Raw genomic sequence first — 13,098 nt, forward strand, 5'->3', positions numbered from 1 at the left:
AAGCCTTTCTAATGTTTCTCTGACAGTTACTTTTTCCCCCCAAGCCTGAAATTCAGGTGACATCTACTTTCTGGAAACTAGATGTGCTTGACCAGGGAAAGCCCCCAGATTTGTGAGTGTTAATATTTTGGGGATCACAGACCATTCTGTGACTCCAGTGAAATCTTTAGTTTGCTCTCTAATTAAAAAAAAAAAGATGATATAAACATAGATTTTCTTTTGCATAATTCTATTGTGTTGCTTTTGAAATTGATTTTATTCACATCATATATTATTCAAATGCATCTTTTCTAAAAAGTGTCACTCTAGATATTTTAGATATAAATGAAACATTACTTTCTAACAAAAATTAGAAAAAACACAATCTATGCAAGTTAAATAAAAAGTAAACGTTAATTATATTCAAAAGTAAAAGTCAATGAGAACACCGTTGTTTTGTAAGTGCAAGAAATTTTAGTAGTCACAAAGTCTTTGACATGCAACATGAATGACAGCTTTGTAGTTAAGTTCTGCACCTTTGGTTTTGATGGCAGCAAATGTGTAAAAAAAAAAAGTTATTGATTGAAGTGATAGAAACAAAATCAGAACTCCCATAACTCATGTTACAATGAAGGCTATAACAGGAAAGCAGACTCTTCAAGACTCTTACCATTTAATTTATGTCCCCTGATTTCTTCAACTCAATTAGGTCAACTATGGTGGTTTCAATGGGATTCTATCTATGTATGTTAATTATCTATTGTTGCATTAAAAAATTTCCCCAAATTTAGTGGCTTACAAACAAGTATTATTACAGAAACATTGCAATGAGGTAGTGGTAGTTTAGAGTCTTTCATGATATTGTTGTCAAGATGTTGGTTGAAATAGGAGTCATCTGCAGGCTTGACTGGGGCTAGAAGATCTGCTTTCAAAATGGCACCTTCACATGGCTGGTGGTAAGAGGCCTCAGTTCCTCACCACGATAGGCTCTCCATAGGACTGTTAGGGTATTCACACAAAATGGCAACTGGCTTTCTCCTGTGTGAACTATCCCAGAGAGAGAAAATCAAGGAAGGAACCAGAACACCAGTTATGTCCCAATCTTGGATGTCATATGTTATTACTTTTACCATGCTCTATTTATTAGAAATGTGTACTGAGTCCAGGTCCACACTCTGAGGGAAGGGAATTAAACTCTACGTCTTGAAGGGAGAAGGAGCAAATAATTTGTGTATATATTTCAAAACCACCACACTGTGTCATCAAAGAAAGAGTTGTATATTCATGATTCAGTTTTAAGGTGGTTTGGGTAAAGTTAATAGCACAGTTGATCCATATTCTCAGGTACTGGTGGTTTTCATCTGAAGAGAGAGAACATGATGAGGCTTTGTCACTCTCACCCCAGACTGTCCTCCAACATCCTTAAATCAACTTTAAGGGGGCCAAGGCATTTCTTTTTTTTTTTTTTTTTTTTTTTTTTTTGAGACAGAGTCTCACTCTGTCGCTGGGGCTGGAGTGCAGTGGCGTGATCTCGGCTCACTGCAACCTCTGCTTCCGGGTTCAAGCGATTCTCCTGCCTCAGTCTCCCGCATAGCTGGGATTATAGGTGCCCACCACTACGCCCAGCTAATTTTTTGTGTTTTTAGTAGAGACGTGATTTCACCATGTTGACCAGGCTGGTCTCAAACTCCTGACCTCAAGATCCACCTGCCTCAACCTCCCAAAGTGCTGGGATTACAGGAGTGAGCCACTGGCCGGGCCAAGGCATTTTGTGTGTATCTCTGTGTGTGCGTGTGTGTGTGTGTGTAAGTTTTTCCATGCATTCAAAACATAGCCAAATGGTTTTGAATATATAGAATTTATATTTGCACTGCTGATAATAGACTATAATAAAGCTGTGGAATTATACTGTTTATTGTTGCCCCGACATGACAACATGACAACAGCTGGTGAGGAGGAAACCAGGACTGGAGGATGGAATCTACCCTATAGATGAGCTCCTTGAGGATATAGCTGCATGTTAATGTTCCAGCACAGTGATTGGCACATGGGGCTATAAAGAAATATTTGTTGAATGGATGAATGAATGAATGAATGAGTGGAGACTCACGGAATTTAGGTTGGACAGGCAGGTTCTAATTGTTGCTGTAGGCCTAGGCATACCATGTTCAAAGTTTGGAAGATTGGAGCATTGGTAAGAATGAGCTCTTGAATTCTAAGGCAGTGCTGTCTCTAGTCTCTTTAGTGTTTTCTGCCAGGTAGGAAGAGTCTATGCATGTCAGGGATATGTTTGCATTCAGAAACAAAAGTGAAAGCTGACTGGGATAGCTCACTTTTAGTGAAGACCAAGGCAAAGAACTCTATCTCCTGGGTACCCTCTGTAGATGGTGGGAAAAAGGAAGAGAATGTATCAGGTAGTTTTTGCTGGGTGACAGACAACTACCAAAGCTTGGTAGTATATTAGTAAGTAGTGCTCACTGCCCATGCATGTGGGCTCAGCCATCAGTTAGGTGGCTGTGTGATCTTAGCTGACCTTGTTCACATGTCTGAGGTGGGCTTTGCTCCATGACTCTCCCATATTGTAGCAGGCTAGCTTGGGCATGTTTTCAGAGCAGTGGAGGAGGCATGAGAGACAAGCTCAGTTCTACAGGTGATTTTCAAGCCTGTTCAGCAAACAATCTATTGGCCAAGCCTCCCATAGCTGAGCCCATTGTCAAAGAGGGAGGGCACTGAATAGCTCCATGGCACAGGAGGCGTGAAGAATCAGAACATTTTTTACAATCTATTACAGGAAGGCAAAGAAATAGCTAGTTTTTTCTCTGTTTAAGACGGGTTCACATACATTGCCTGTAAAAGGACAGGTAGTAAATATTTTAGACTTTGGGGCCACGTACAGGCCGTGTTCTATATTCTTTTTTTGCTGCTTCTTTTCCTTTTCTTTCTTGTTATCCTTTTTCTTTTAACAATCCTTTAAAAATGTAAAAAAACAAAGATATTCCTAGATTTTAGGCTGTATAAAAATAGGCCACACGCCACATTTGGCCCATGAGCCATAGTTTGTTCACTCCTAGTTTAAGAAGAAAAAACCATCTTCATACTAATAATAATATACAATATTCTGTTGGCAAAAGATATCTTGACACCTGTCATTTAATTGATCTTCATAGAAGCCTGATTGTTGAAGGTAGATATTTCTAATAGCTCCCCTTTCACATGGGGAGAGATGGGAACTTTTGTGATGAAACTGGGATTCAGGCTGTAGCAGGGCCAGGGAGGGTCACTGACGATTACCTGAGGTTGCCCTGCCAAGGACAGCTGCTCGTGTCCTCTGCCTCTGAGAACTAAGCTTCCAGGAGGACCACCAGTAGTAAGGAGTGCGTTCGGCTCCATCCTCCTGAGAACACACACTCTGCAAGTGGAGAGAAGCCATCTCATTATGTTAATTTCAACCCAGCCCAGACTGAGAGGAGGCTGATTTCAAGGGCACAGAAGGTGAGGCAGCCGATTCCCAGGTCCCATTTCCCTTGCTCCACTTCATTAACATGGCCACCCTTAATGCGTGTCATAACTCTGCCTTCCAGCAAGATTTCCTCTCCACTAATTCTTTCAGAAACGGTGTTTAAGAGAATGTGCATAAAACAAGGCTTCATGGTGATTATGACATTTTTGCTAAACCAAAATGTAATCAGTACACCATTTTGCATCCTTACACTTAATCCACAAACATAGCTTTTACTGTTTTACCTTCTCCCACCCACAATCCAAACAGTGTCACAGAACAAACGTAACAGGATTTTAAGATAATCTCTTTTGTCTATGCCAAATGTCATTTAGCTGTTGAGAGAGGAATGTCCCATCTAGTTTTTACAAACAATAAATAATACAGCTTGTGAAGGTCCACATGGGTGACACTGATACAATGTTTCAGCAGTTCTCCAGAAAAGGAAAATAAAATGAGTCATCCAATTTGTTGGCTGGGCATTTGCCTGCAAGTTGCCAGAGAGCTTTGTTGATTTATCCCAACTTGGCTAAGATTGGTTTACTCTAGAAGTTTGCCTGTTACAGAAGTTTGGCCTTTACTAGGGTGACACAAAGTACATTTTATGGATATGAGTTCCTGAGGATGCTGAGAAGGGTTATAGCATCAAAGACAAATACGGCTGAACATACTGGGGGTCATCTAGGTTAAAGAAATTTAAATGAATTTTTCCTGCAGGACTTCTCAGAGGCTTTAATCTGTGAATGTGCAAACCAAATTTCCAAGAAGGGGTTAGAATGTGCAGCAGTTTCCAAATCTACTTGACCTTGGAACCCTTTGATTCACAGGGCATCCTGTGAGATAATACCCTAAAGAACAGACTTTGAGAATCACTACCATGGGTAAAACATGAGCAACATTCTATGCAGAGGAGAATTTTGACAGAATTTTGACCAGTGAAGAGTTACTGTGTATGTGTATAATGTATGTAAGTTGACATTAGCTTGTATTTTCAAACAATAAAGTCAAACTCAGTGTTTTAAGGAAGATACAAGAATTAGGGCTAGTAAGTGTGCATGTGTGTGTGCATGCGTGTGTATGTCTGTGTGTGAATATTCATCCCCAGGGATTAAGAAGTCTGAATTTGGGTTAAATTTAATCACTTCTAAGAATCTGAGATTTTCAGTCCTGTCCTAGAATTTCAAAAGCAATCAGAGAAAGCAACTGTGAGAAGATCACAGCTTCTCATCCTGTTTTGAGTCTTGCCCTCCTCTTTGCCCTCATGAAGGATTTCACTGATTGTGTGACTGTCAGGATGCATTTTAATTGCTTTCTGGTGTGACTTCCCAATACATCAAACTCTGTAGCCGTTATCCAAAATGATTACCATTCCGAACACTAATCTGATCTCTAAATCCACAAAGAAGAGGCCATGTAATTTGCTTCTCTTTACAGTGGTTGATCTTTTTATCTCACTGAGCATTACATGCACCATTGTAAGTGCTGGAACCCACCCACACTGGGCATCTCCAAGCTCCTGTCCTGTGGATAGCCTCAGTTCCATGTGCCCAAAAGCAAACTTGTTATCTACACCATGAGTCAGTTCCTCTTCCTGTTTTTCCCTCTCATTGCAGCTAATGACATTACCATCCCCTCAATGTCCAAAGTTAGAAAGTTCTGAGTAATTTTTTTATTTCTTTCTCTTCCTCACCTTCTATTAATATTAGCTGTTAAATCCTGTTGACGCTACCTCTGAAATATTTCTCAAATCCACATCTCCTTTCAATCTTGGGCATGGCCCTAGTTCGGGGTCCTATTTTTCTTAGATGGACCATGTGGTCCTTTTGCCATGATCTCTTTTTCCATCCAACTGACACTTTTTCTACAGCTTTGACTTCCACCCTGATTACTAAGACTTTTAACATTTCTGACTGCTTCTTCTTCTCTGAGTGTTTTACATGCGTTGTCATTCTGTCTTCTAATTGCAAGTGATAGAAACCTACTCCAAACTAGCTTTTAGGGAAAAGAAAGGAGGTTTATTAGGCTGCACAACTGGAAAACCTGGAGTTGATTTAGCTTTCATGAAAGCTAGACCTTAAAGTTGTCGTTAGGAATATGTCCTATTTGCTTTCTCTGTCAGCAGTCCTTCCCTTTTTGTTGGCTGTGCTCTGTGGTCACATGTCTCATTGTGGTGATAACGTGGCTTCCAGCAGCAATCCCAGACTCGCAGTCCATCCCCTCAGCAGTTCCAGTGCAGAGGTGTTTTCTCTTCCCAACACTTTCCCTACAAATCTTAGAACTAAATTTCATTGGTTCTTACCCACATGCCCATCCTTCAACCATTTGCTATGGTTGGGATAGGGCAGGGGATGCTCTGACTAGCCAGGACTTAGTCACCTCCTTTCTTCTGAAGTCAGAGAAGTTGGGCCTTCATCTCTACCCAGCCACATGAACTTAGAATACAGGGTGGGTGGGTACAGTTTCCCCAAGGAAATTGGAGGACTGTTCTTGGAGCAGCGACATGAATAAGTGGCTTACAAAAGAGCAAATAATCCTTGCTTACGGCACTCAAGGTGTTCTGTCGCCCCATCCCACCCACCTTTCCCACTCGGTCTTCTGTCCTTGAATGCGAAGAACCAGAGTCCCCTGCTCTAAATGGCTGCTTTTCTGTGTGTGCTGCAAGTTTGTTCTGCCTTCCGAGATCCACGCTGTTCCCTGCCTGAAACACCCTCTGTGGCTGTTACGGGCGTGTTCACTCTGTAAGCCCAGTTCAAATGATTCCACCCCAGAAAGCCTCCTTAAACTTGCCCCTGCTCCCTTGTGTGAATTATTTTCACAGCACGTGATCTAGACTTCCATCATGGTTCTTGAAATACATGAAATATCTAATCATAGGATAGATTTCATATGATCCCACCTCCCCTGCTAGACACTGACAGCGTGACAGCAAGGCCACTGTCTTGTTCATCTCAGTGCTCCCCAGGGCCCACATGCAGTACCTTGTACACAGTGCAGGCACCATAAATACCTATTGATTGATTCTGGACTTTCCATTCATTAAGAGAAGTTAATGGAGGTTTTCTGATTCCCATCAGATGAACAATTTTGGAATTTTTTATCGGTCAGATTTCTAAGAATCAATAAAACTTCCATTGGGATTATTCTTTCACCCACTCAAATTGTATTTAAAAAATAGGTTTATTGTACTTGTCTCCCTCAATTTTGACAATACATAAGCATTGCAGAAAATTTGTGAATATAAAAGTGTGAAGATGATCAAAAGCTTCTTCCTGACTGATGACCGTTCCATGTGTGATTTCCTTGGCCTGGAATCCTGTGGACCCTGGTGTTCAGCTACCTGGCATCTCATCAGGCACAGCTCAGTGTGAGCTTCACCTTTGTCTCTAGATCTTCCTGTGTATTCAGTTTTTTAAAAAATAGCACTTATCCTAGTGTATCCCCTCATTGATTGGCTATGAAGTAAGCTCTGTGTGTGCAGGGACCTTGTTTAACTTGGTGAGGGTGTAACCTCTCCACTCCTGGAACAGGGGCTAGCACACAGCCAGTGAGTGCTCCACAAACACTTATGACATCAGTTCATGAATGCTTGCAAACATGCAGAGGTTACCATTGCTTATACTTTTTTTGTTTTCTTCCACTCATGTAAACCACTTATATACTCACATATGTGTGTATATATGCATATATATGTATGTATGCACACATAAACATAATATACTACACACACTGGATGTATACCACACACACACACACACACACACAATGTTATAAGGTATACGTAACATACCCAGGGTTGCCCCACAGCCTCTCTGTGCCCTACTCATGTTCCGGCCTCCCAGCATTCCTTCCAGCAGCTTCTCACTGTGAACCCTGAGATGTTCTGCCTGAGTGCCTGTTCTGGCTGCAGGAGCATGGCAGGCTAGAAGTGCTGGGGAACTCATACCCACAGGATCAGCCCTCAACCGGGGATGAATACAGATGGAGGATAAATTTCCCCACTCCCTTGCCCCTTTGGGGATGTGTTCGACACCATTGCTCAGAGTCTCCAGGAGGAATGAGCTCCAGTAGCCCACAGTGGTAGCTGGACTGATAATGCTTTACTGGCTTTCTTTTCATATCACTGCCTCCTGGAATCACCTCCTAAATAAGCTGCTTACACTCAAAAACTAATTCCAAGGATATGCTACTTAAGACAAGGGAGAATGGTAGAAACAGGTTTGTATACTTCGAGAAAATGACCTTTTGCTCTTCAGAAATCACAGCCAATGGATTGTGACTTCTGGCTGCCCCCTCTGCTAATGCCCCCTCTTTTCTGCCCCCCTGTATAAGGGCACCCATGTACAACAATGTGTATATACTACCTTAGGAAGCCGGTCATTCAGAGCCCCGTCAGTGACACCTGCACGCAGAACGTAATCCCGCCCAGCTTTGGGGGCTTCAGGAATCCCTGTGGCATTCGTGTTATAGACTCCTTTGCATTCAGCTTTCCTTTTATCTGTTTCCAATTTCTATTTTCAAGGCTTCGGTTTTTCTCCTTTCTCCTTCATCTCGAGCCCCTCCTTTGCAGCAGCACCAAATAAAAAACCCATCACACTGCCACAGCTGAAAAAGCCTTTGAAAAAGGCAGGTGGCGTGGCTTGAATGTTTCTAAACTCTAAAACTGCAAGCCACAGACAAATAAAGAGGTGGGGGTGGACATGGGGGGGTTGTAGTCCTGTGGAAGCAATCCTCAGCCTTCAGCAGGCTCTAGGGGCACACTGCCTCTAGCATGTTTTGAGCACGTTGATTTGGGCATCTGTCTTGCTGAATTTGAGTTTGAATTATAGATGTTACTGAATGAATCATTAAGGCTGTGTCCACCAGGATTGCTCTGGCTCTCTTGCCTGTTAACAGTGCTGTTCAATTTTATGTAAGCATTACTTCAACATTTTTGGTGGATGCTCTTCATTTATTCATTCATTCAGTATGCACCGATGGTGACTCTAAGTCTTGGGGCTGCAAAGATGTCTGAGGCTCATTCTTTACTCCCCCCCATCTCAAGAACTAAGGGAGATAGACAAGCAAATCAATAACCACAGTGCCCTGTGCTTGGTGCTGTCCAAGGTGGGTGCTGGGAAGAAGTGCTTAAGGGTAAGTGCTACAGAGGCAGGCACACCTGGGGTCCTTGTCCTGGCCTGGAGAATCCAGGAAGGTTTCCCAGAGGAAGAAGCAGGGCTCAGCCATCAAGAGCTATGGATATGGAGTCAAACAGCCCTGGCTCATTAGAATCTGCTTTGCACTAAACCAATTGAATACTTAACCTCCCCAAGCCTGAGTTTCCTGGTCTGCTAAGTGGCCAGAATAATATCTATATCATGGATTTGTATGAAATAAATAGGATAATGCATGAACTCTGATTAGCCTGACCCACACCGTACAAAAGCAACATAATCAGTGTTTGTTAATTTTAACAATTAAATCAAGCCCGGGATATTAACAGACACCTAAGGCAGACTTGGAAGACAAAGTCTCTTGCTGCTGCCTCATGAGGAAGGTGAATGACCGGGCATTGCCACTGGATAGGAAAATAAATGGTTTCTTCTTTTTATTCTTGTGGACACCAGTGAGGCCAACCATATACCTGCGTCAAAACCTGCAATTTATCAAAAATAAAGCCAGAGGTAGTAACAGTCTTGCTGACCACAAAGGCAGAAGGATCCAGGCAAATAGATTGCTTTCAGGACTATTATCTCGTGATGAGCTGTCAGGTGCATAGCACGTGAGAGGGAGGACAAGGTGCGACTGCACTTCAAGAGACCCCATTGGACAGGTAAGATGTCCAGTATATTCTTACTTAAGATCTGATTTCTTCTCCTTTGTTCCAGCAAGGGATGTTCAGAGATGTAACAATTAGAATTCAATACGCTAATACAATGTCTCATTAGCCAAGCCACACAATTGCCTCTAGTGGTACATGTGCACGACAACGACGCAGGTTCCTGGAAATTAGCTCGGCTTCCCGCCGCAGTCCCCATCAGCTACTTTTTGATTGTGAAGAGCCAAGCTCATTTCCGCAGTGGGAATTTCACAGGGCTGGTGATCCCAAGACTAATTCAAAAATTAATAAATTTCCCATTCCTTTCCTTACTTATTTTTTTGGTGGGGACACATTTCATGACACACGCCTGCTTCTTTCTTGCAAGTATTTCATTCAAAACTACTCCTCAAGTTTTCAAATTTTAGAGACTTAAAAAAATCAATAATGCTTTAAGAGGATTAAGAGGCTGTGCTTATGTCAGCCTTACACAATTCTGGAGGGAAGATAGACTTGATTGTGTTTCTCATTTTGTTTATGATCCTGCAGTGTATCACGCGTTCTCTGCCAAGTGAATTCTGACTGCATGAGGAAGGTGTAGATGCTTTTTCAACAAGTTTAGTCATCTGGCGTATTATTTAATAGAATCAGTGGTGTTTTCCTTCGTGAGATGCAACCTTACATACAGGCTAGGTGTTAAGTTTATATCCAGGTTATCCACTCTTCCTCCTCCTGTCCTCTCTCCCTCCCTGTTTTTATTCTTTCTTCCCTCCCTTCTTCCCTTCTTCCTTATTCTCTCTCTTCCTCCCTTTCTTCTTCATCTTCCTGTCTTCCTCACTCCTCCCTTCTCTCCTTCCCTATCTTGTCTTTCCCTTTCTTTCCGCCTCCCTTCTTCCTTTTTCCCTCCCTCTTTCCTTTCACAAACATTTATTCAAACCCTATTATATACCAGGCACTATGCAAGGCACTGGAAATACACTGGTGAACAGGGAGGATATGGTTCCTGTTACACGATGAGGAACACAGGTGATAAACAGTTAATAAGATAAGAAAAATTTCCAGTGAGTGTTTTGAAGAAATAGAGACAAGTGATAGGGAACGACTTTGGGGAGAATTATTTGCACATAAGGATAAGGGATGAGACAGACTCAGCAGCCCTTTCATGCCAGGGCAGAGTAGAAGGCCTTGGAGCTGCTAGGTGGTTGACCAGGAGAAAAACCAAGGAGATGGAGAGATAAGCAAGGCCAGATCTTGCAAAGTGCTGGTAGGAGTTTACAATTCTCCATAATGTTCAGAGGTACAGAGGTCAGTGGAGGTGGGTGGATCACCTGAGATCAGGAGTTGGAGACCAGCCTGACCAACATGGTGAAACCCTGTCTCTACTAAAAATAAAATTTAAAAAAATTAGCCAGGTGTGGTGGTGGGTGCTTGTAATCCCAGCTACTTGGAAGGCTAAGAAAGGAGAATTGCTTGAACCCGGGAGACAGCGGTTGCAGTGAGCTGAGATCACGCCGCTGAACTCCAGCCTGGATGACAGAGCGAGACTCTGTCTCAAAAAGATAAATAAATAAAAAAGAAGTATAGAGGTCATTTTTAATGTGATAACGTTCTCATTGAATTAAGTTTATGTGCCTGCCACATTTTCCAAACCAATGTTTTTGTGAATATTTTAGTTTAGCCCTCTCTTCTAAAGTTATAAAATTAGTCTGCCTTCGGTTCTACTAGGGAGTCCTCTGTTAAGGAAAGGAAAAGGATAGTGAAATCAGGGGCTATCCCAGAAGCCTCAGATTGGAGGACAAGGTGTAGACCATCCCCTGTTTGGCGGGAAAATAGCTTTAGTCACAGGCAGTTGTTTTGCTTCCTAAAGCATAAAGTCGGAAATGTGATAATTTCGTCAAGTAGTTGATTTAGTTGTATCAAGCTTAACTAATTAACACCAATTCCATGCTTGATTCTTTTCTCCATTAACTGAACAAAAGCCATTGCTAATGAGGCTATGTATACAAAGCCAGCTGACTCACTTTGTTGTGGAGATTTCAAAGAGAAGGGAGTTATAAACATTTGTAGGGAATAGATAGGGGTAGACATGATCTTCCACATATTTAACAACAGGTGCAATACAGGCACTGGCCAATGAGAATGAGCAGTGGTATAAAGGTGCCACCAGGACATACAGAAGGAGTAAGAATATCCTTAAGGCACAGAGAGATGATGGGGCGCATGGCCTTTGCACTGGGCTTAGTCACAGGCAAAATACTTTTCCTTATTTTAAAGAAATGGAAAGAAGTCTTCCTAGAAGCCAGGGTCTGTGATAGATGACAGAGTGACCACAGCACTCAGGGGTGCAGGGGATGTGTGGATTCTGATGACAGATCACCCATCTGATTCTGCAGAATTAGCTCCAACATGGTTTTGGTAACACCCATTGCCCTCTTTAAGCTTGATGTCGCTGTTTTCACGTAATTTGCACAAAGTAGGCGCTCACTAAATATTTGTAGATGAAGATGTGTATCTCAGCACAAAGCAGCCTCTTGGGCTACCATCTGTGTGGTATTCAAGGTTCTTTTGGTTTCAGAGAAGAGGAACACAATAAAATTTACCCAAAGAAAGGAACATACGGGTCGGTTAGGGAAAGACCAAGCTTCCATAACAAAGAGACTCCCAAATCCAACGGCTTGATAAGATGAACCTTTATCTCATGTTTTGGTGCCTTGGTGAGTGGTACCGACTGGCAGGCTGGCTTTGCCCTGTGTAATCATTCCATCTTGTTCCTTCCAATGGTTGCTCAGACGTCACCGTGGGGATGGTCCTTGTCTGCATGGTTGAAGTTGGCTCATTTGTATGTCTGCTTTTCAGTGCATGGATGGGGGCAAACGTGTATCTTTTACATTAGAGATGACTCAGATGTTGCTTACATCACACTGTTCGCATCCCATTTGCTCAAACTTGGTCATATACCCACATACAGCTGTGAGCGATGCTGGAAAATCTAGGTGGCTGACTTTGTGGGGCAGCTTGCATTCCTCTATTGTGGGAGAGAAGGAGAAGAGAATGGGTTTTAGTGGGTCCACAGGGAGTTACTATAAAAGTATAAATAGGGCATAAGGGGGTGCAAGAACCACTGAACAACCAGGCATCAGAGTGCAGGAGCCTGGGGAGTTCAGATGAGAGCTCTCCTCCCTACTTCTCTAGCTCTCACTCTCCATCTCTCACACTTTCTCTTTTTCTGTATGAAGACTCCACTGTTTCTGTCTCTTCACCAGCTTCCTCTGATCTCCTATCTTGGATCTGGCCCCAGATAGCATCCTCTACTCTCTTGACCTTGGGTTTTCCAAAGCCAACTGGTATCTTCTTGTCTCTTGATTCTAATTTATCTAAAGAGAAGATCTGATTCGCCCAGCTCAAGATAGTCAGGGTCTAAAACACTGACCATGACCACTCTAAAAAGAGGGGACCCCAAGTCAGCTGTCTGCCCTTATCCAATCAGATGACGCGGGGCAGATGGAGAAGAGGTCAGTTTTCTGAGACACCCCTCCCCAAACTGACCCAAACACAACTTAAACAGTGTGAATATCAGAGTAGTAAATGAGAAAGTACTCTGTATAGCTGACCAGCATCAGAAATTCTGCCAGGGCTCTCTCATAAATTGATAATTTGTTTCTCAGTCTTTCATAAATTTGACAACTGTGAATCTGAATCTGTTCTTTAGAACCGGAAGAGTCCTGAGTGATGAGTTTGTAGATTAGAGATTCTCATATTTCACAGTTGAGAACTGGGGACTGGCCCAAGGATAAGAATCAGAGGGAGCTGCCGATTACATCACTGG

General features: G+C 42.5%; 1 protein-coding gene and 1 long non-coding RNA gene across 13 annotated transcripts in view; one reads left to right on the forward strand and one right to left on the reverse strand.

The window, feature by feature from the left end:
* The window catches only part of CDH13 (cadherin 13), a 1,167,676-nt gene that overhangs the window by 69,673 nt on the left and 1,084,905 nt on the right, over positions 1-13,098 (forward strand).
* Positions 5,125-13,098, reverse strand: part of LOC144338265 (uncharacterized) — a 44,924-nt gene continuing 36,950 nt past the window's right edge. Inside the window, exon 2 of the long non-coding RNA XR_013412251.1 lies at positions 5,125-10,786. This is a non-coding gene — a long non-coding RNA (uncharacterized LOC144338265). The remainder of the gene's footprint in view (positions 10,787-13,098) is intronic.

Source organism: Macaca mulatta, chromosome 20 (assembly GCF_049350105.2).
Source record: "Macaca mulatta isolate MMU2019108-1 chromosome 20, T2T-MMU8v2.0, whole genome shotgun sequence".
Classification (NCBI taxonomy): Eukaryota; Metazoa; Chordata; class Mammalia; order Primates; family Cercopithecidae; genus Macaca; species Macaca mulatta.